This window comes from Caloenas nicobarica, chromosome 4 (genome assembly GCF_036013445.1).
Source record: "Caloenas nicobarica isolate bCalNic1 chromosome 4, bCalNic1.hap1, whole genome shotgun sequence".
Classification (NCBI taxonomy): Eukaryota; Metazoa; Chordata; class Aves; order Columbiformes; family Columbidae; genus Caloenas; species Caloenas nicobarica.
The window spans coordinates 42467204-42491554 of NC_088248.1; positions in this window are offsets into that span (position 1 = coordinate 42467204).

Below are 24351 nucleotides of genomic sequence, written 5' to 3' on the forward strand. Positions count from 1 at the left end.
CATGCTAATCAAATGTAAGTAGGTAGGGTGATCTCATGCACTTTCAAATCAGTTGAAAGATTTTTACTGTGACATTCAATGTTCAAACTGAGAAAAAACTTAACCCACAGACCTACCTTTTACTGTTTTCTCTTTGCGAAATTGTGGATGTAATTTGGTGAGAAAAAATGGACGCTATGGCAGCTTGGTTATTATGTTTAGTGGCAACATTGAATGAACAATTAAACTATAATTTAGTTTCAGTTACTTTTAATAGAAAAGCATCTTCTGCTGGTGACAGGCTCTGTGAACAATTCTTGGCGAGAAGAAAGAACAGTATTGCAGTTCCTTCCATTTCTGTTGCACAGTTTATTTCAGCTTCCTCTCTGCAACTGTATAAATGACAGTTGTTTTAGGATTGCCTAAAGAGTCAGAGGTAAGAAATCTCTACATTTCATAGGTCTTCCACAAGAAGTTTTAGCTATTTCCAAAATAATTCGTTCTTTTGTAGTGTGGAAACTAATACAAATTACCAGCTTGCTCTGGCCCTGTCAGCCTCTCCTGAGACAGATGATTCCTTATGCAATCATCGCTTTTTAAAAGCACATTTATGTCACTTTATACATAAATGCGTTATAAAATATTCATTTTTGCTATCAAAAAGTGGAGGCTCGTGCTACAAGACAGAAGTAATAAGTTGTAAAAAACTGCAACAAGCGAAGGATTTCTTACGAGAAGCTCAGAGACATACATTTCATTGTTCTGTGGAAAGAAATGTAAACTGTACCTGTAAAGTGGGTAAGCAAACTCATGTACGTACACACTGAATTTGTTATTTAAGATCAATTAATATGAATTTTTACTGTGTGCACAACAGTGGCAGGAAGAAGAGGCAAATGGCTGTGTGATTCCTAAGGCAGGAAGGAAGCGCCAGGCTCATAAACGCGCTCTTGTGTCATGAGACATTTAGTGTACAACAGGATAACACAAACCTGTAATTTCTGTTGATTGAGCTGTAAGAACTGAGCACTAAATATTCGTATTTCTCCAGCTAATTAAATTGGGTGAACATAGGTTTCACAATTGAAAGCAAGTATTTAGATTAAATTCTAGAACGTTTTAATTATAATGGTTGAAAGGATTAACAAAGGATATGGTAAGAGTTATGTTTTCCAGATCGGGGCTCTCCATTTTTTTAAATAAACACTGTATCCTCATTAAAAAGTTTATCTTTGTTTAATGCTTAAATATGTAAATATTACCAATTCAGTTTAGTTTCTTGTCATTAAAGAAATATTCTTGTGGGTTGTTTTCAGAGCGCAAGAATATCTAACATAGCTAAGGCCATAAACTGAACAATGTATAATGACTGGAGGAAATAAACCCCATAATTAGGAGCTTACTTAGAGCCACTTTTTTTTTCCTTCCCCACTTCCTGGCTTATTTTCTGTCTACCTCTGAGGATATGAAGGCAACACTGTTGGGATATTTGCTTTTTTCACAGATGCTGTCAGTGCTCAATTTCCTTGGGCTGTGCCCACTTTTCATATTGTTAACTGTTGCTATCTTCATGTAGGAAATTTCTGTGTAAGCACAATCTTAATGAAGTGGAAACAAATAGTCTTCCGCAATTTTGAACTTCTCTTTGAAGCTGTCAGGCAGTGGGCTTGGACAAATCATCTTTCTGTCCCTGGAGAACTCCTACTCCATCAGTAGGAAATTGATACTTGGCTTCAGCAATTTTCCTCCTAAACTTGGTTCCTTGCTGCTTTTTTTCTGAGCTGGTTAAAGGGTAACAAGAGGCAGGCAGATGGACTGCCATTGGAGACTGACAGAGTTCAGTGTCAGGGCTTAGGATGTTTGGCATATTTGTAAACGATCCGGAAAAAAAAAAGGGAAGAAGTGGTCAACTGTTTCATTGTTAATAAATTGCAACAAAAGACTGTGTGGAATTGTTGATCTGCTCATGATGCAGAGAGACTAGACAATAAAATGGCATGTGTCCACAGGCAGAAATGAATTTTGTGGGAAAAGGTATTCCAGTGATGGGCTGTGCACTCAGAAGAGATCTTTGGTGTTTAGATTTGTCTGTTCTGTGAAAAGATCAATTTGGTGCTGGGTAATGTTTAGTAAAGGAAAAGTTAGCATTTAATAGGAGTGGAATAGGAAACATTATTATGGTCATAATACCATGTATTACTCCATGATTTCTGCTCATCTTGGACTAAGAAGTGTGCTGTTCTTACACCATCAAAAATGAAATAATAGAACTAGAAAAGAAACAGAGGAAGATGGTGGAGATGAATGAAAGATACAGAGAGGTTTCTGTAGAGAAATTGTCAGTGTTCTTCAGTCTGGAAAATAAATGACTGAAGGGAGGTATGCTAGAAGTGTGTAAAATCATGAGCAATATAGAGGGAATGATTAGACACAGTTGTTTCTTTTAATTTGAGAAAAAAGGGTACCAAATGAAACTATCAGCAGAATCAAAACCAACCTAAGGGTGTATTCACACAGTGCACAGACAAGCTGCAATGACAGCCAATTGCAAAGTGTTGCAGCTCTGACTCAGGGCACTGCAGATGCTAAAAAAAAAATGTGTTCAAAAAAACAGTGAGGCAAAGTCATGGAAGGAAAATAAGACTCTAAAACCACAAGGGAGCCACATCCAGCTCAGGAAACCGAGACTGCTGGATGCTGGGAAGATGTACTGAGGAAGCATCCCTGGACGTGGGCCATGTTTGCATATTTTCCTTAGATGTTTCTTGTTGGCCAACATCAGAAAAAGGATGTTGAATCTGCTGAATCTTTCATCTAAACACAACATTCTATCTGATGGTCTCACACTCACATCAATGTTACTTTCTGTTATGTGTGGCTTCAAGGGTATTTATCATTCCTTCCTTCTTTAAAATTTAAGGAATCTGGGTGTAATTCCATAACAATTTTTAAAAGAACATGTACTGATTTCCATTTTTTTTGTCTTGTGTGTTTTTCTTTCTCATATCAAAGATTTTATTTTACTCTAAAATTACATTTTTTTCTATGATTACTATTCAGACAGATGCTAGCTTACCCTGGCAGGAAAAAAAAAAAATGATGTGTTAAAATATAATCTGTTTTGTCTAAAATCTGCTAAATTAATTGAGAACTTCCATCACTGAAGCAGAAAATAAGGTTGAATTTGTGTAATGAATGATGCCTGGCTAATGATACTGAAGACCATTAGAGCAGGAGAGACAGTGTTTTCTCCACTGATTGAGGAGGGGGTTAGAGTTGAGAAGAGGCTGTGAGACTCGGGGCTGAGTGAGAAGAATGTGCAATTTATGCAGAGAGCAAACAAGGAAATTTGAGAAATAAGTTAGAAGGCAAGAGAATTAAAGCAGGTCACAGAGGTAGAAAATAATCAACAAAACAAGGTGAAAATTCAGAAGTTGACGCAAATCATCAGTGTTGTATTATGCTGTGTTTTCTGCCTCTCAGTTCGCACATGTTTAGGATGTATGTTGGCCACATGAACCTGGTTAGAATCCCAGTCTACATAGCAGGGCAACATCTGAAGGTCTATGCTAAGTACTCTTTTTTTTCTTTTTTTTTTCCTTCTAGTCATTCACTGAATGGTGGGAAAATCTTGCATATTGTTCTCACTGAAAGTTTTGGAATAAACATAAAATGAAAAAACTTGGGTATTCAAGTCTCTTGTTTATCCATAGTAGACCCTTCAGCTGGAGAAGACTGTGCTCTGGTGAGGTACAACATTTTTTAACTGTCTTGCATGGTATGACTGAGGTGACAAAAACTAAGTACTCTAGCTTGCTTAGCTTCTACACACCATCCTCTCAATTTTTATGGTTTTATGTCACTCATTTCAATGCTTTTCTGAATCTAAAAGGACGTTGGAAAGATCAAGTGCATGTTTGACATTTTAACTCCCTTTAGAACGTTACTTTTTCTCTATTTTTTAAAAAATCTTAGACTGTCTACAGTTGTGGGGGTTTTTTTGGTTTTTTGTTTTTTTGTTTTTTTTTTTTTTTCTGAAGAGTCTTATGTCTTTAAAAAGCAGACTTGAATTGCCACATCCAAAATGACATGATCCAGAAGCTGATGTGAAATACAAAAGATTTTTCATCCTAATTAATGTCGGAAAAATGACCCAAGCTTTAAAAAGCAGTGTCTGTTACATATCACTCTGACTTCCTTCACCCAAATGGGCATTGAAAACTGTGTGGGTTCTCATCATGCAGGACCAATTTGTTTTCAGTACCCTGTGCACAAAGCGGGTGATCACCACTGATGTCTTTCATTTGAAATGTGATTAGTCACAGCAAAAAAAAGCTTTGAGTATTTACCTCTTCTTTGGCTTAAAATTATGTGCTTGTTTTTCAGTCTCATTAACTAGCTTACCTCTACAGACTGACAATGCCGTAAAACTCTACTTGAGTGTTTGCAGCTGAGCTGACCTTGCCCTTATGCTTGTAGCTGTGCAGGTTCTGGAGACAGGGCTCGTGGTCCCTTGCGCTGCAGCAGCAAGAGCCTCACAGGACTCTTTCCCCGTAAGCTGTTGATTGACTCGTCTGTTTGTTTGGGTACAACATGTAGATTGTGGCATGGGACTGGGAGACTGCAGATCCTTAAGACAGCAGCTCATGACTTATGTTGATTTGATTTTTAACCTGTTCACACCGATGGACCAGGTAGCTGCAGTACTATTATGTTAAATTTGGAACTGATATATTTATGCACAGGACATGACTTAATTCTTCTTAGCTTTTGAGTGTTCCTGCTGTCAGTTAGCTAAATATTTTAAATATCAAAAATATGCCCCAAAATGTAAATTAATTTTTTAACATTAAAGGTGTTTCTTCTCAGTTATATGGATTTTATTCTAGAATTATTAAGCCACTACAGAAATTACTTCTATTTTATATCTGTAAGAATAATGAGAATAAGACAACTACCAGACCTTTGACTGACATAAGGGCTCAAGTGCTTGACCCACACTCCATATAATTTTCCTCCCTTATCTATAAAACAGCCAAAGACTATGTAACTACCTAATAACCAACATACTGTTTTATAGACCTGCTAGAAAGTAAATAAAAGGAATGTACATTTGACATTTTGCTGAAGCAGAGAGCACTGATGTCAAAATGACCTGAAGTTTGAGACCCACTAGCCACATACATAAGGACTGACAGAAACTTAAGTACCCAAATAAGCGAGACGTGGCTTAACAGGTATAGAACATCTTGACTTTCCAAGATTCTGAATCTATGTTTTTTTTCCTGTAGATGATTTAATTTTATTCTGATATTCCATCTTTCTTTCCTTTCCCTTGCTAGTCAATACCACAAAATCATTAGGTATGCTTCTGTCTAATACTACCTTACTAATTTCATTCAGCACCAGAGACTAAAAAAGCATCCTTCTGTTTCTCACTTTGGCTGATGCTGTTCTATTGTGAACAGGATAGGAGGTGTTGAAAAACACTGGCATGACATTGAGTTGTAATTGGGAACAAGAGTGTATTACTGGCTTGGGAAAGCAGTCTTGGATGACATGATGTCAGTTCTCTTTAGGTCCAAAATTAAGCTGTTGTTGGCAATGTAATAAAAACCCCAAGAATCTGTGATACAGAGTTGTTTATGCTTTGTAAAGTCCTCTTTATACGAAATGCTGATTAAGATAAAATGATAGCACCTGCAACTATCTAAGCCTAATTTACATTTTTGCTTGATACATTTATTGTTTAGTTTCAGTTTTATCCTAATTTAATATGTGGGCCAATATCCATGAGCATAGGCTAGAAGGCTAGCGATGCAGAGCAATGAGCTGGAGGCCACTGATGCATGGCGTGAAGCTGGAGGCACTGGTGTGAGACATAAGGAAGACAGTTTTATGGAGTAGCCTAAGAGGCTCCAGGGAGCGATGATATGCTAGAAAATGTTAGTAAAGTACTGTAGTCTGAAAATTACTAGAGGTAGACAGATGGATAGGATGACCGATAAAGGACAGAAATCTGTAAAATGGCCAATTTGAGACAACTGGTAGGGTAAGCCTATCAGAAAAAAAAGGCGAAAATGAAAGCCCACTGGAGCGAAGGCAAGTGCTAGGAATCACTGAAGGATGGTACAGGTGAGATTTCTAAAAGCTTGATTAGAAGAGCACAGCCATTGCTTTGCATGAGTGGGTCAGCCAAAGTAAACTTTGAAACCTAAATATCATTCGAGGTAGCCAAGAGGTTAAAATACACATTCTCTGTCAGGTTATAAATGACAGAGCAGGGAAAAAAAAATGGCACTCTCATTTCATAAGCAGTTGCCGAGCCATGGTGATCCTGGTCATTCAAGAGGCAAACCTCACTCTGTCACGGACAAGTCACAGTGAACGGGATGGACTGGGAAGTCACTTGGTAGATACAGATTGAAGCTCAGTGTCTGAGTAGGTTTGTGTGTTTTGTGGTGCCCTACTCTTTGGGAGGTCACAGTGCTGCAGAGTATATTGTGCCAAATACCTTTCTGCATTCAGTTCAACGTCCATGCCAAGAAACTGCGTAAATTAGCCTGTAAGGATCTGTGTGCTGCTGCAGCTATTCTGCAGTGAGCGCCTCAACTATTTCATTTATATATAGCTTCACTTACATGTAGTTCAGGTGTGACTGCCTTGCACTGAAAGCGATGGTGTAGATTTATTTACAGAAAAGTAGTAGCTGTGTTTTAGTTACATCCTGTATCTTTTTTACGATCCAAAAGCTGTATTCAGAACTCAGAAAATTAGTAAGAGGTTAATATTAATTCCAGAATTTTAGTACAAACATGTTCTTAAATGAGGATCTGGATTAGTTTTTTATATTACCTTAGTATTTTTCCTGTGCTTGTCCCATTATTAGAGTTTATGCCTGTAATTAGATTATTGTGTCTTATGAAAAAAATCTAGTTGTATTTGTAAAACATTTCTCAGTTTTGTGAATGTTTCTCTGATGCTAATTTTCAAGTCCTATAGCATCAGAAAATAATCATGTGAAAAAAGTCCAGATGAAATAAATTGGTGAAAATAATTTAAAACATATACTGTAAATTTATACTGGGTTCTCATTTCCTGATGCTGCTCCCATAACCATAGCCATGAAAAAATTTGATAAAATTTACCTCATGTCAAATTTTAAATTTTGGGTTTGGATTCTGGTATATTTCAAAAATTTCTTGTTATCCAAAATTTCTGAAAGTGCTCAGAAAGCAGAAGGTTCCTTGTCTGTAAAAAAATGAATGACAGTTAGTGAGGAGGTTAATATTTTTGTATTATATATGACTTCTCTTTCCCTCTAATGTGTATAGGAATGTCTTTTTTAATACTTGTATTTATGAGTATGTTGGGAAATAGCCCAGGGACTAAAGATTCTCCTTGATTAACAGTGTTCTAGAAAAGGATTTGAGAGAGGCCAAAATTGAATTAGGATCCAAACTTATAATTCAAAGCTATGATAATCTATAAAATAAGAAACACTATTAAATCAATAGGAAATAAAAAAGATTGTGGTTAGCCAAGCAACCATCACTCACCATAGAAGCTAAGTGATCCTTGAACCGGATGAATCAATCCAGGCTGCCAAGGTCAATGAGTTGCCATACTTGAGGAAATATGAACATATGTAGTAGGAGCCTAGCAATAAAATAAGCCATGCTGCCATCTTTTGTTAATAGGAGTTTAATCTGATTAAAGAAGGCAGCCCTTGTATCAGCAAATTTACACTAGCACGTGCAGCAAATTTACTGACAAGAGATGGTCCAAAAGAGTTATGAAGCAGCAATGCTGCAGTAGAGTGACACACTGTTAAGCTGAGCACAGAGGTATTGCACACTGCAGGTTTTAGTACCTCCCTACAGCTGAAAGTGTTCTAAATAGCTGCATTTAGCATAAAAAGATTTTGTATGCTACTTTATTTTCAGACAACTAGGCACAAAGCCGAGAAACAAAAACATGAAGTTGGACTTTTAAACACTTTTCCACCAGCACCTGAATAGAAATATTCTTTTCACCCTTGTGCATTTTTTTCTCCCACAACTTAGCCTATTTTGCCTTTCATCCGCAATCACTTCTGTCACTCTCATATCTGTTTCACAAAATAGGATTTGCATAATGAACAATTTTGCAGAGATTCAAAATATAAATTAGTTTTTTCTGACACTGCAGTGAAATAAATTTGAAAAGATTTGATCTTTGTGACTGCCAGAGTCAGCAGGGGTTAAAAGTTGAGACGTGTAGAAAGCACAGCAATCATACTTTTCATTAGGACCTGCGTATTTTCTCATTGATCATTCTCAGTGCACCATGCAGATGGAAGACCAATCTCAAACATGACCCATTATAATATTTCTCATATACGAGCATAATAATTCACTGCCTTTTCAGTTACAGTATAAGATCTTAACACTGGCTGCACTCGTTTCTGTAGTCAAATAAACCTAGTTACTAAAACACCTAGCAGTGATAATAAGCATTGAAGGAAATGACATTAGTCCCTTTAACCATTAAGAACTCTTTCCCGCTCAATTGAAATTCTGGATTATGGCATGATTACTTGAAAGAGGGTGGAAGAGAGACTGCTTTATAAGGATAGCGATAAGAAATTGCAAGGCTTGCTGTTATGCAGAGAAGCAGATGAAATGGAAATTGTTCCATCTTGAATGCCAGCACCTGCCATTGGTCAAAATAAAAGCGCTTGCGGCACACTCCCAAATGCTTTTTCAGAAGGATTTTCCTGTGTGAACGTGTGCGCCTCTGAGGGCCGCGACAAGACGAGAGTTGCAAGAGATACCAGTGAGTGGGTTAGTGAAGATCTGTCATGTGGCTCTGAGAAGAGAGAGAACTTTTGAGTTTAATGCTGTCTAAAAGGGAGCTGAAGCTTCAGAAGAAAAATCCTTCTTCCTATTGGTTTTCTTTTAGAATTGGAAAACTATTTGTTTCAGGTTCTTTATGAGTAAGCAGGAATAATAACAGATACATTCAATGTTATTGTCCCCTTCCCAAAGATACAACTTGCAAAGCTCAGAACTTTAGATAATTGTTTAGGTAAAAAAGGGATATGCTGAGGAACATTGATGAGCAATTTCTCCAAACAAAACCAGCAGGATGTAAAATAGCTGTATCTCTTGAAGGATTTTTGGTGATTCTAAACATCATGAGACCTGTGATCTGGTGAAGCTTGTATAACCTCTGAAAACTGCTCAATAATACACAGTATAGGTGTAAGTTATAAGATGGTGTGGTCAAGAATTGGCAGAGTAAACATCCTCATAGAGTTCAGTTATCAACACTAGCTGTAGTATGTTAACTTTGCTCTAGTAGATTAGCTTGCAAAAATGAGTTATTTGTCCATACAGTAGGCATCATGGGCAGGCTTTCAAATGCAAACTCATAGCTGCATGTGCAAAATAAGGGGCAGGCTCATTATTTTTTCAGATTTTTTTAAACATAATTTGAAAAATGTACTTTTTACATGCCGTCAGAGATTAAAGTCAACATAACCTGTTTGGAGACGACTGAGAGAGTCTGGGAAACTTTTTATCCCAGAAGAAATATTTGGTTCACCCAGATTCTTTTATGAGACTTAGAGAAGAAAAGGAGCAAATGTGTACTTCAACCAAAGGTGAAGCTACAGCATAATTAGGGCCAACAACTAATCTACATTGCATAAGCAATAATATAAACTAAGATACAATACATGAACTCCAGATCAGACTGGATAGAACTTTGTCAGCCTGTCAGTTTCATCGTGCCTTTTGCTGCCAGTGTGCAGAAGGAAAGTTTCACTTGTGTGTGCTGAGCAACTGCAGCGTAGACATACGCAGAATGGGTTTTCTAAAGAATGATTCGGTATATTTTGAGACTGGAAGGCCTTGGTGAAAAAAGTTGGTTTTACCTCTTATGAAAGCAGAAAGATGGTTCATGAGGTATCATTTTAACTGCTTTGACAGAGGATATTTCTTATGCTGGTTGGGCTGAACTCTTTCTAGCTGTTCACTGTTTTCTGGGCCATATAAATTACTATGTATCTCTTAAATACCCTGTCTTAAATACCCCTTATGTTTTAAGATCTTTCTCTAACTTACGGTCTTCAGTGAGGCACTTTTAAAAACATTTATTCAGACTAATACTGGTGTGGCTGCTTTGAATGTACAGTACTTCCTAACGAGTCACAGATGGTTCTCAAGATGATTAATGTCTCTGCTGCCCCTGTAGCTCAAGTACCAGACGGCCACATTTACTGAGAATATAAGAAAACTCCAAAGGTTGGTGGTGGCCTTCTGCCAGGGCAGTGTGGTTTGTAACAAGTGTGCAAAAATCAGAAAAACCAACCTCCTCTCTTCACATTTATCATTGAATACCTATCTAATAACAGTGGCTTTCTTTACTGTTGTCAGAGAATTGTCTTTACTATTTATCTGAAAGTGTGTAGCTGAAAGCCCCTGCCTGTGCTCCAGTGCAACGCTTTACATTTAATCTATTTCAGCAACAACCAAAACAAATTACCTTTTGAAGATCCTGTGGAAGAGTGAGTCTTTCTCAGCCAGTTACCTTTATGTCTTTGATAGTCCTGGAGTGTCTGTCACCCCATCTGCCAAACCCCTAGTAGCCAGCTAACAGCATAAGTTAAACATAGCTTTTCGGTAATGAGAGTTACTCAAGATAACATTATCTCAGCTGATGTGTTGCATAAAATTACTAAGAAAACTCAGCAAAAGTGAGATGCTGAACTAATACACAAAAAAAATCTATTTACATCAAACAGGGACTTTTGTTTAGGACCATAGACACTGAACAAGAGGATAGGTGAACTGAAAAAGAATTATTAATAAATTATTTCTATTGTGCAGAATTCACATTTTTGTCTTGCTAACAAATTCAAAACTGAAATCTTCATATTATATACAATACAATGGTGTATTTTTGATAGTAGTCAGCTCTTCTCCAGTCTTTCTGACAGTATCTTATCTGAGTCCATTGCACTTCCTTAGTTCTTAAAGACAATATGAAAATGGAAAAAACATATTTATGGATTGTGCTTTTAAAATGGTGATCTGTTCCAAATAGCCTAATCATAAACTACTTTGAAAATGATCAGCACTGAGGGATTTTAGGGACAATGATTGCAAACTTCAGCAATGAAGGAAACCTAATGCTTGAAAAACAGTTATGAAAAGGATAGAAGTCACTGTGACCTAGATTGGAAAGTGAAATTTGTAGACAATAGATGTTTCATGTGAAAGAAGACCCAGTTAACACACTAAAAGGCACAAATCTTCCCTGTCCCTGGAAAGAATTGAGCTAGCCTACTGAATATTTTCTGTTATTTAAATAAATGTCAGACACACTATATTCAGGTAAAAAGATCTCTCTGCAGTCAGCAGAAATTTCCTTTTCACCCTAAGAAGATGGATATGCTTGATTATGGATGGATATGGTTCATTAAGGTAGTTATACAGTCAAGCAGTTCAAACTATCAATATTTTCAGTACTTTAATAAAATCTGAAATTTGAAGTACTATATAAAGTTGTTTGGAATGGGAATATCTTTACATCAGTTTTAACAGCTGATGTTTAAGATAAGGTTATTAAAATGGCATGTAAGTGATAATTAATCATAACGTACCAACATAACACATTGGAATTTCTTGTGCTGTCTTGGAAGCTAAATATGTTAATTGTTGCTCTTTTTATTAATACAAGCAGAAACAAAAATAGCAAGTTACACTGACTATTTAATGTTTTTGAACACAGGCCAAGAAAGTTTAAAATTACCCTAAAGAAAACAAGGCTTAGCACAAATAAAATAATTAAGCATGCTCATTAATGATTTAGGGCCCATAATTAAGCTTATTTATATCTGACTTAAGGCTTGTAGTTAAGCATACTCATAACAAGCTTTTATACCAGCAGAAACTGGATCAAACTCTTAAAAAACATTAATGGCCCTGTCACACCAGGGTGCTTAAGGACTGTCACCTATTTAAAAATTACCTGGTTTTTTGGAGAGGCTGAGCTCTCTTCAGCCCTGCTAACCTGCACAGGGCTGGGAGAAACCTCTCTGTGCTCAACTGAGGATACTGGGCTGTGACAGACCCCACAGCGGGGCATCCAAGTTGCGGGAGCTCCATCCTGACTACTCTCTGCATCCTCCTTCTGACCTGACTCTACCCCTTCAGCCAAAACCCAGAAAGCTGGAGTATGGTACAGATTCAGGCATGAATCTGGACCTAAAAAAAAAAATATTGAGACCAAAATTTTCTGAGGAGAGTGGCCAAGGCAGCTAAATAGATAGCCTAGTGCCTCACAACACTGGAACATTTAACTTTTAGGTCTTTGGCTGAATACCCAAACTGCCTGTAAATGGGCACTGACACTGAGTATTAGTGGCTGTCATTAGTGAGCATTAGTGGCTGTCATCTCAGTTTCCCTAAGATTGCTTTTACCATCCAATGTCTGGCACTCAGATGCCCTTTTCTACCATGGCAGCGAGTGTACTGTAAACATACTTACAAAGCAAGTTTATCAGTTGTACTTCTAAATGTATTCTCAGTTTTTTGCTTTGCCTCCATGTGATGCTTCATAATCAGATTTTTTTTCAAGTAATTTTTACAGCTATTTTAATGAATATAGGGAAAAAGCACTATAACTGTCACCACTTTTGTCCTATACATAGAGTAATAGTTATTTGCCTAGTAAAAAAAACACTGCCATATTTTAAAGAACTCTCCTAAGCATATTTTTGCCAAATATTTATTTCTGAAAAATGTAAATGTGTCATCCATGCTGTTTAGTCTTGTAACTTTACAGCCTGTTTCAATTTGTATATATCCCCACTGATCACTCCTACTACATCTGCTTTAGTGAACTAAAATAATAATAAAAATATTATCCAAACTATTCATCTGGTCTCCTTCCTCCTTCCCTCTTCAGTAGGATTGTTAACTCTAACCAGTAAATTCAAATGTACATTTTATGGCTTATTGCTGTGAGAACAGGGATGCTATTGACAACACTCCAAGATGTTTAACATGTGTCTTGGAATTAAGATTACAATCGCCGAGAGAGTGTGCAAGAAGAATGGATTTACAAAATGTTAGAGACTTAATTAAATGGAGGGGTATTGAGAAACTTTTCCTTCTCAGATGCATCAAAGTATAAGATGGTCTTTCCTGATGGTTGACAGAGTGACTTTTTTGTTACATTTCCCATGAAATGCTCAATCCCACTCTCTTTCCCTAAGCGCAGAATCTTCAAATATGAGACACTTTGGGGTGAGAAATAAGTGTAAACTCTGCAGCTCAAGAGTTAAGAGGCAGAATCATCCAGAATTGCACTGGGGAAGGCCTTTTCATGGCTGCACACCAAACTTGCTTTTCTGCTTTATATCCTCAGGAGAGATGTGAAATCTCGCTCCTTTTCCCTGCCCATCCTTTTTCAGGGGGATGCTTCTTTGAAATCTCTGTATGAACAGTGGAACAAAAAAAGAGACAAGAACACCTTATCTTAGGGGGAAGAAATTTTGTATTGACATCGAAAATGGAGAACTGCAGTAGACAGCAGACTTGAGAAAACAGCAAATGCTCTCTCCCCTAATGCATATACAGATACAAAGCAATCACACAAAAATGAGATTTTGCAGCTAATAAAATCTAGCAGGCCAAGCTAGCTAGAGCCATTTACAGATGGCTGTTGAGAGTTCCCCATCACTTCTGAATGGCTACTGGCAAATATGTACCAATACTTGATCTCTCTTGGGAAGCTATTTAATTTATCTCCAAATCATCTGTCTAACTCCCGGGTGGCTGTTTATCTTGTATCAGTATGTTTCTCTTATCGCTAAAGGATTCCTCTCTTGTTTGGCTAGTTTTTCTTATATTTCCTCTTTCTTTGCAGATTGTTTATCTCCAGTTTTCTCTCTCTAGGGGAGCATGTGCATAATTTGTTTGTCAATAATAAATAATGGACACATTTTATTATGTGTTACTAATGTTTCTGTGTAGGAGAACACAAGGAAAAATCTTATAAAACTGCAAATGCACTAAATGCACATAAATACTAGTGGTGCCTGGCATATTTATTTCTATTTGCCTTTTTTCATTTTATACTTCCATATTTACATTTCTTTTTCTTTCTTTAAATGTAAGTAAAAATGTATATGCATATATATATAATTCAGCTCACAAATTGCATGTTGGGTGGTTTGAACTTTTTCTGTGTAGAGACAAAAACTTTCTGGTTACTTCAGAAAATCAAGAAAGGTCTAAAAGTTTCCCCTTTTACATCAGATCCCAGTCATTTGATATACTCTACTACCATTTCACCATGTCCCTGACTTTCAACCTGAACAAAAAAAAAAAATCTGATTTCCTCTCTTCAAAAGTGCACTGAGTACCTTCTGCTTTTTTCCTTTTAAAGTCTGTCTTCAGCGATGGCTTGAACTTGCCTGATCTGTCTATATTAAGTAGTCTTACAGGATCAAACCCTGTTATCTTTGCTCACATTTTGTAGCACCTTGCTTTTCACCTATGGTTTCCTTTAGGTAGTTGTATAGATTATACTGTAACCCTCTGTGTTATTGGCCATTCTCTTTCTGTCAGGTCCTGTGACCCAAACAGACCAGACAGGATAATGTGAGGGCTGCTTCTCTTTGTTCACATTGGAGTGTAGCAAATTTTATAACAGAAGCAAGGCTTATACATTGACAAAAAAAAGCAAAGATACCAGAGACTGTCCCATGGTGTTTAGCATGAAGGTTGTGATGCTGTAAAATACCAGAGTCAGCAATGATGTGATTCTGCACCAGGAACAGGAGAATCCTTCTGAAAATGTGCCAAGCACTGTCTTTGGATGTGTTAGTCTCTGACCACCCCAATTGCTTTTCAGGTTAAAAACCCTTTCTGATTTATGATATACGTATGCACAAGAATTTTATCTCCATTTGCCTTTTTTCAGCACCACCCTTTTCTTTAATGTTTGTGTTTGATGTTCCCTTCTTGATGCACAGAGACAAATCAGTCATCTCCTTTTCGTTCTACATTTTAGACTGCTGGACAAGCTCAGTCTTCTATTGTGCCTTAGTAAGACAGGCCATACAGTCCCTTAGTCATTCCTACGTGTCTCCACCAATTCCAATCCAAATACATCTTTTGTGGTAATGGCTCTGCACAGTGATCTGCTGAACTTTTACCAGCTTTCTGCACAATAGACTTAAGATTTCCTAGGTTTACCTGAAAACAGCTTGATTGCTGCACTTTAAGCTTTCACTACCTTTTCACGAGCACTGAACTGATGAATTATATACATAATGCGATCAAAACAAGCACCAATTTATTTTATTCAGTCAGCCCAGCCCACTATCACCAGGCTCATTGCAGAAATCAGTATTATTTTATTCTCCCAGTGTAAGGTCTTACATTCTGTACTATTTATGTAGTATTCTATGATTCCATACCTTTCACCCAATTTTTATTTTGGCTTTAAGATGATGCTTATGCTCCTTCTATGTAGTCTGTCCTCTGTTCATAATACCTCTTTGCTTCATTCTGTCAACAGATTTTGTTAGGACACGTCTATATTTTGCAGGAAAAATCTGATTTCTCTGCTATCTCTGTGTTTTCAGTAGAGTCTTTCCAGATTATTTCCTTACATATTTTGACTCATCTCTGAATAGAAGGTCATTACCAGTCAATGCCCTGTCTGGTAGAAAATGGTTCTTCTGCTCAAAGAGAACATTGCATTGAAGGGGGGCTGCATTAATGACACTCCACAGGTAGGGAGTGTCATAATAGAAGGGGGCCAGCAATAACTGAGCTCTTCCATTTCATGTTTTGTTAAGAACTTCCTTAGGACCAAGTCATATGGGCAGGTGTTTGCTTCATCCAGCATCTACCTTCCAATCCATTCCTAACATGGGTTTGTAACAATGTAACAGCTGGGTATGGCTTGTTTTCAGACATCTCTGAAAGCTTTCCACGATGTGCTAACAGCCATTCCCTCCAGTGCCCTTAGCACTTAAACCAGCAGCTATGGTTCATTTGTGTGAGTGGAGAATTAAGATCTGACTCAACCATTTCCTTCTGTCACATGGAGAGTTCTGGCTGGGATATTGCCTCTCCAGGGCTCACATTTCTCTGAGTTCCTGTCTATGTTTGTCCACATATTTATAAAGACATCAGTGGTAGAGAGTGGACCAAAGAAGTTGTTTTGGATCAAATGTTTATTTTAGATCACAAACCTTTTGTAATCTTGGGCAGACATACAATGGAAATAGAATAATTTTACTTTATGTGTCAGGGGTAACATAAGAGTAACTGCACTCCTATGAAGATGAAGATGTCACATATTCGATAATTTTTTATCTTTGGTCTTTGTACAGTCATAGAGACTAGAAGTATGTTTTGTTTGGTTGTTCCAAGCCCAAATTGTGTAGAGCTTCCAAGAACAGTGGGCTGGACAGAGGTCTTGAGTGGTTGTGTGTGGATTTTCTCATGACTCATAGCCGAAGGATGACATATGAGCATTTATAATAATAAAGACTATAAAGTGGCTGCAATAAATCATTTTTAAAGTAGAATCGTATGTCCAAGTTCTGCTCTTCTGCTTTCTTAGGGAAGGACTATATTCAGTGACAGGTGCTTTGGGCGGGCACTGGCACCTGCCTCTTTGTAACATTAGATACAAAGAGTTAAGCCCATTAATGCATTTTCATTCACTTGGAACTTCTCTCACCTAGGCCTGCTTACGGCTCTAAGTAGAATGTGTAATGGGCTTAGTCGCCTTTATATGGAGCTTATATTTGGAAATTAACCTCTTATTTCTGAGAGACTCTTTTTATGTTTGTATATTTTACTTTTTTTTTTTTTTTTTTCAAATCTAAAATAAATAAGAAAATACTCCTAAATATAAATCTAGATATTGGTGCAAAAGCAGTATTAGAAGTCAAATTAATAGTTTAAATATATGCACTAGAGATACTGCTGCTTAACAAGGCATGATAGCTAATAAGTATTATAACAATTAAGCAACAGATAAGCAATAAAAGTAGCAGGGATCTGACAGGCTTTCACAAATTAAAAGATGGTTCATCCTTAGATATTTTTCGGTACCTAGTTTAGAGATTCCTGTTTTCTGGTGCACTAAATTAAGCCCTGAACTAATTGTCAGGCATTACTACTTTTCCACTCCTGTCTATCAGATCTTCTCCACTGGTTAGAGACAAGGGATGAATTACAATGTCACTGGGCATCATGCATAACAGCAGCCAGATCACAGCCACGAACTCTTACACTTGTTAAACTCTTGCATATCCAGCTGCAGGATTGAAAACGCATCTTCAGGCATGAATTGTTCTTTGCTCAAAATCTAACACATTACAGTTTTTTAGTAGTTGTTTGTTTTCCTGCTCTGACAGCATGAGCTCTATTAATAATCTGTGTTCATACAGCCACTGGCAAAGCAGGGAAGGAAGGGATGTGGTGGCACAGTGGAAACAAGAGCTTTTAATCACACCATCAGTGTTGTCTGGAGGGAAAAAGAGAAAGCCGGTGCTAGATGTGCAGAGGAAGTAGAGAGAGACCAGAGCAAGCCCATGGAGAGTTTCATAATCAAGAAGTTCATTTTGCACAGGGTTCTGAAATTAATGAGGAGCCAGTGGAGTTGCCTGACAATGGGGGTGATATGAGTTAGTGTCCAGGGATCATAGAAGTTATTCTAAGCCCAGACATATTGAATTGCTCATTGTTTTCTCCCACTAAATAGTCTTATAATTCAACCACTTAATCAAAAAGAATAATCTAAGTTCTCTCTCTCTGACTTCAGTCTTTCTGCCTTTCTCAGCTGGCTGATCATGCCTCAGATAATCAGACCCATCTCATCTCTCAGACATATATACCTGATGCTTCCCCTCTCCCTCTGTGCATGCCTTATCCTCCTTTGTACCATACTTTTTTCTCCTTCATATTCCCTAGCTGTTACTTGCTGACTTCTGGTGCAGTTTTGTTATAGTGACCGCCTGGCTTACAGAAATAAAAGCAGTAACACCATAACCTTAACTCCATCTTCAAATGCTATTACTTTCTTGCACTGTTCTATCCTCATTCCTTTTTTTTTGCTTTGTGGTGTACCATTTCATTTCTGACTTGTTAGGTAGAGATGACCATCTGAAGCTTGGATATCAAGTTATTACAGATTTCACTAATCACACTGTTGCTTATGACCTTGTGTCTTTTGCAGATTGCATTTCCCAGCCATGTCCCTGGCCGTGGCAGTTCTATTGACTTGAGTGAAATTCCGGTTTATGCAATCAAAGCAGATTTCCTTGCAGGATAATAACTGAGAGTTTTGATCTCCTTCACTTACTCTGAGTTTTAACATTCAAAAATGGAGTGCATAATAAGTACAGAATTGTTCTTATCAGCTGGGAGTGCTGCCTGATTGCGAGACTTACGTAGAAGCATTTAACACTGACTGTGGCAAAGTGAGATGTAAGTGGGTAATAGCCACGGTGGAGAAAAACTAAAAATATCTTGGAACAAGTAACTTCAAATTTTACTTTTATGATCCTAATGATTCTTCACAGAAAACAATCAAATGCAAGATGTTCAGACTTTCAGGTAATTGTTTCTTTTTCTTAAAGACAAAATAAACACGAGATAATCACAAAAATTTCAGAAGACTTAGTAACATACAAGTCAAATGGATTTAGCAATCGAAGCAGAAGTGCACCTCTCTGGAGTGCAGAAAAAAAAGAGAAGTATTCTGGCCCCACTGGGCTTTAAAAATGATAAATCTTTGGCACAGGGAAGGGTTTTTTTAAATTAAATTTTCTTTGCAACCTAGGGCTTTTTTGATTTATACTATCTAGCCCCAAGCAAGGGTCTTAATTATTTTTGATTTATTTCCTTCATTCCTGAGAAAGGTCTTTCAGTTTTTCTTTATTATTATTATTTCAGGTTTTCTTCTTCTATAGGCATATCTATATTTTCTAGCTCTAAGGACTTTTTTTTTTGGTTGTTTGTTTGTATGTTTGTTTTTCTGCTAAGTTTTCATGTTTTCTTTCTGAGGTGAAATACTCTGGCAAAAGCCTTCGGGTCTTACACAAAACTCAGCTTGCTTTCACAAATGTAATGCAAAATTTGAGTCTTTTATTTTTAGTTTCAATTTAATTTTTTTGCACATAACTTTTGCTGTGTTGCTATAAATCAGGTGTGTAGTCCCATCTTTGAAGGTAAAAAGTTTTCTTTGATCAGCATGGCCTCTTTTTTCTCTCAATTGATAATTTTTGGTAAAACATGCCATACAAGTTTAGCAACATTTTCCCTTAGTGATAAAATGTTTTTTTTGTCAACAGTTTTCTTTATGAGAAATAATTCCGTTTTCCTTTTATTGTGTGTATAAATGGGGGAAAAAAAAAAAAAAAGTCTCTCTTCTACCCTGAAACACTTTCAGGAATGTGGGAGGAAGACATCCCTGCCCAGCACAGCTCGGTAATTAAAGCAATCTCCAGGACTGCAAAACCCTCAGTCAGAAAAATAAATGGAACTTTTCTCCATTCGGATTCAGTAAGCTGTGGCTGTTGCCGTATCACCAGAGAAGGCTGCTGTTTTCGAGGAGGTGTGTCGGTGCTTCTCCAGCCCTGCCAGGGTGGGGTGCTGGGAGATGAGCTGCCTGGCAGGAGGGTGCTCTTCGGCTGAGCTGGGAGCAGCATCTGGGGCTGCTCAGCCCTGGCAAGACAAGGCAGCTCTGCCAAAACGCAGAGTCGTGGAACTGAGTGCCTTGCAGGGTAAAATAAAGCAATGGGGGAAATTAGGGATCTCCAGAGTTTACTGATTAGGAGCTTTTATTATCTTCATTTTGGGTGTCTTTTCTGCCTGTGTACTGCTGAAAATGCTAGGAATATTTCTGTATTGCACTGCCAGCCCCATGCAAGTGAGATGAAGGAAGTGACACCTTTCTAACATATGCTGAAGCCAAATATATTAAAGGTTATTGAGATACTACAGTGTCAGAGCTCTATAAATACCTGAATAAATACTTGAATTGATTTTTCATTTGCTTTACATCCAGGTATTTCCCCTATGAGTAACATTTCTAGTGTGTTATTTTTCTTATGGTATCAGTGCTGCCACCTCATGCTGAAGGTTACTGCAGGCAGGAGGGGTTATACTGCAGGAGGGAAAATCTTGTCCACAAACCGTGTTGTTCCGTTGGATTTTTATACAGGAATGAGCACCCAGATAGTCATGAAAGCAAAAAATATCTGTTTGTGCTTGTCATTAGACAACAGATTGAAACCAATTCCGTTAAACTCTGAATTGGTTAGAAGCTTGATTAGGGACTCTATCTAGAAATGAAGCTACAGATTAAAAAAAAAAAAAAAAAAAGGAATTGCAATTGTTTTGTGGAGCTACAATTGTTTTGCAGAACTATGCTAGAGACCTGAGACCTTCAGCACACTGGTTTATTCTTTGATAAAACAATTGAATTTGGGTCCCTACTGCACCCCTCGTACTTCAGCTTGAGTTCAAATACTCAGCAAATACTCAGCAGTTACTTTCCATCTGAACCATCAGAAACATGAGTTTGCCTACAAAAGAGCATGAGAAATTCAGGTTTGATATGACTGGGACTTAAGGTGTATAAATTCTGCAGGTCAAAACCAACTGCAGAATTCAACTTAGCAATAATAATAGGAACATACACAACTAATGAATGTTTTTTTGTTTTGTTTTAATGAAAACCAACCTCATTGTATGTTTGGAAATCTGTGCTCACAGTCAGTTAAATACTTTGTGTCTACCAAATACTGGAACCTGATTTTCTCTCCATGGGAAATTCAGTGGTGGCATTTTTTGATTGCAACGAATACAAAATGGGAAATATTGGCATTGATACATGCCCTTACAGCATCAAGAGAAACTTTTTCTTTGATGCAAATGAAGATTTTGTTTCTATATTAACATTTAAAATGCTCTAAAATGTGTTTCTACGTAAAAGACCAATTAAATGTAGAAAAATTGCCTGGAAAACAAAACACAAGCCCTTTCATTAGGAAGAAATATGTTTCAGTACTATGAAATAAATACTAATAATAAATGCTATTTTTTTCCTAAAGAAGTATGTATGTACATTTCTTTGTTTCCCTTATAGTCAAAATCTCTAAAATCTAAAATTATCTAAATATATGCAATCTATCCTAGGCAACTTTTAACAGTCCTTGTATAGTTAATAATTACTAGAAGAAATTTGAAGCAGAAGCTTGATAAAGCAATGATAGACCTTTTGATTCCCCTTGCATACTAAAGAACTTAGTTAAGGTCTGATTCAGAAGGGCATAACATCCGTTGCCCTTGATGGAAACAGCTATAATCTAGAAGAAGGCTGTGCAGGAGATTAACCCAGACCCAGACCTAAAATGGGCAAGGTCAATATCCAGTTACTTGTTTTCACAGTAAGTCAGAGATAATGTCTTGCAGCACTGTAAGTGCCTAAAAAGCAAAGCAGCAAAAGTAGCAAAATTGAATGTAGGAGAACAACTTTTTGCCATGTTTTCACAATGACTGAAAATAGATCGACAATTTCAGACTCAAGTCTTATGAAATTGTGTTTAAGCATGTTTTGATGGATGCTATTCGAGACAAAAGGTCATAGGCATATATGCTGTAATACTACTATAATACTGGCAAGAAGTCAAGACAGCAAAAGTAAGATGCTAATACACCTGAGACTGCTGTAAAAAATTTATCACTGTTGTGACCTGACAAATTTATGTCAAGATGGAATATTAGGAGTTTGATTTTTTGCACATGGGGTTTTTTTCTCAAAAAAAATGTTTATGGAAGTGTTCTTTGTACCTGAGCAATAACAGGGGGACAGATATGTAATGACACAAAGCAAGGAAAAGCCAGAGATGAGTACATGATCTCCTGTGTAGAACATGTGTAGATCACAAATTTCCAGCAGTCTGTGTCCATAGTCCTGGTACTTCAGTGTCCATTCTCCCCTCTATAAACAGGGACCACAAATTCACCAATTACCAATTCACTCGTTGCCAGTGCAGCTGAATTGTCAAAGGTCCCTTGCACTGTGGAATATGTGCACTTCTGAGGTAATCAAGAAAAAAGTTAACGGCTGTGAAAGTGTGTATACTCTGAAAGTCAAGGTAAAGCCAGTGTGATTGCTCTTTTGTGCGAAAATAAGGTTAATTCAGGAAATACTTTTGCCAATTGTATAGATATTTTTTCTCTCTGATAAATTAAGCTTTAGAGATCTAAGAAAGAAGAGGAGAAATGCATTGCCAGGATGACCTTTCCTACTTTGCATTCGGCCTTCTGTATATTTTCAATGTAGCCCTTTGAATTTCCACGTAGAGAAAGGACTAAATTAAGAGCCCAGTGTTTCCAGGGTAGGAACCTTCATGCCAGTGTCTGAAAAAGAGAACGTGGATAGACTGAGGTTTGTAATATCTGTCCATGTAAATAAATCAGCATGAGGCACTAAAGTAAAAGCTCTGCAGTTCAGCAGGGAAACACTGCTTTTGCATAAATAAAAGGGATTATGTTAATGTGGCATGGACCTATGGCCATTCTAAATTTTCCACTGGTCTAACTACCAGTGGAAAGCTGTCTTGGTCTGCTACTAGGATCCGGTGGCACAAAGAGTATATGGAAATGGAAGGTGATGAATCGGAGAAGACAGCTTTGAGTGGTCTAAATGCTCTTGTCCCTGTTTCATTTCGGAACACCACAAACTATGTAAACACGAAATCCAGAACAGTTTTGTAATGGGCAGTAAATAGCATAGTGAAATGGCTTTAATAAGATACAAATAGGAAGACAACTATACACAGAAATTAAACCTTACATCCTTGCAGATGCTGGAACCCGACTTTTGTGCAGCATCAGATGGAACCCAGGTGGACAGGCACAGCATGCTGCGCAGATCCCGTCTGTGGAGAGGTTTACCTGCCCCCCAACACTCGCTCTTTATATCTAGTGTAGCAAGCAAAGCTACATATCTTGTCTGGAGAGGCAGATATTGTATCTCTTTCTTAGCGCACATCTAGGAACTGTATCCAGGAACAGCATGTATCCAGGGTATTCCAGAACATTCCCCTACATTATTACATGTATGTATGGGATTATACTGTGTCACTCATGCTAACATATGGACATTTCAAGCCCTAAGGTATGGTTTGCTCAAGACCACTAACTCCTTGAATATGTCTTCCACAAGACGCTCAATATAGAGGATCAGGTGTACTAAATGGAAAAGTTCATATGTAAAAAAAATACAGCTGACGGGTATATAAGCTTTTGTTATGACAGCCGGATATTGATCTAAATGGCATGGAAAGAGCTGGACAGAAGTCAGGAAAATACCAGAGTAATCAAAAAGTAGATATTTAGAGGATTCTGCTCTAAGTTCAACCTTTGGTTATGCTGCCAAGCACACATATTTCATCCTGTGTGGAATGATTTAACTTAGAGTAAGAAAGTACCAGAGTAAGACAGAAAGGCTAGTGGCTGTAGAAGATAAGGACTAGCTACAGGTGTGTAAGCTCATGTTTTATAAACAAATACATTTACGGAACCTCTGATACATTTCAGCATTTGCATTACAACCAAAGACACAGTCCTGTTGAACCTATAGAGCTACTTGTGTTTAATTATCTTTGACCTCATCTGATTACAGCCAAAAATGCCAAATCTCACCTTGATATACCTGAAAGTTGGAATATGTCCCTAAATTTCCCTCAGACCAAGACTGCTGTGTTGATTCCTGAAAATGTTGTGAAAATCTTGAACTTGTCAGTGATGATGGGATGATTTTTTCTTATTTCAGAAGAACTAAATGGACCCAGAAAGGTCGAAAGTATTATCACAATATTTTACTATGTAATATTAACCAGTTAAATATGGTTCAAGGTTTTGATTTGAAACCTCTCACTGCTTGCTCCTGTGGAATACATAAGGAAAAAAACAAACCCCAAAATTGAGAAATGTAATGCATAGAATGAAAAGGGAGGGAGGGAAGGAATTTGAGCAATTATGCAAAACAAATGTAATCAAAGCCTGTTTCCCATAGAGTGTTTACTTGACAAAGCTCTAGCTTTCGAAGCAAGATATATCAGCAGGAAAGAAGAGGTTAATTTTAGCCCTGAAACAGCCTCTGAGCACAGCAGTTACTTTTGAAATTTTGACAAAATGCGTAGCCAGAAAGAGAGGTGTAGACAGGATAATAAATTGTGAGAGAAATATCTTTTTGTTGATGTTCTCAGAATTCAAGATGGCTTATCAGTCACAGGTGGATACTTAGACCTGGCAAACTGTCTCTCACAGCTATTCC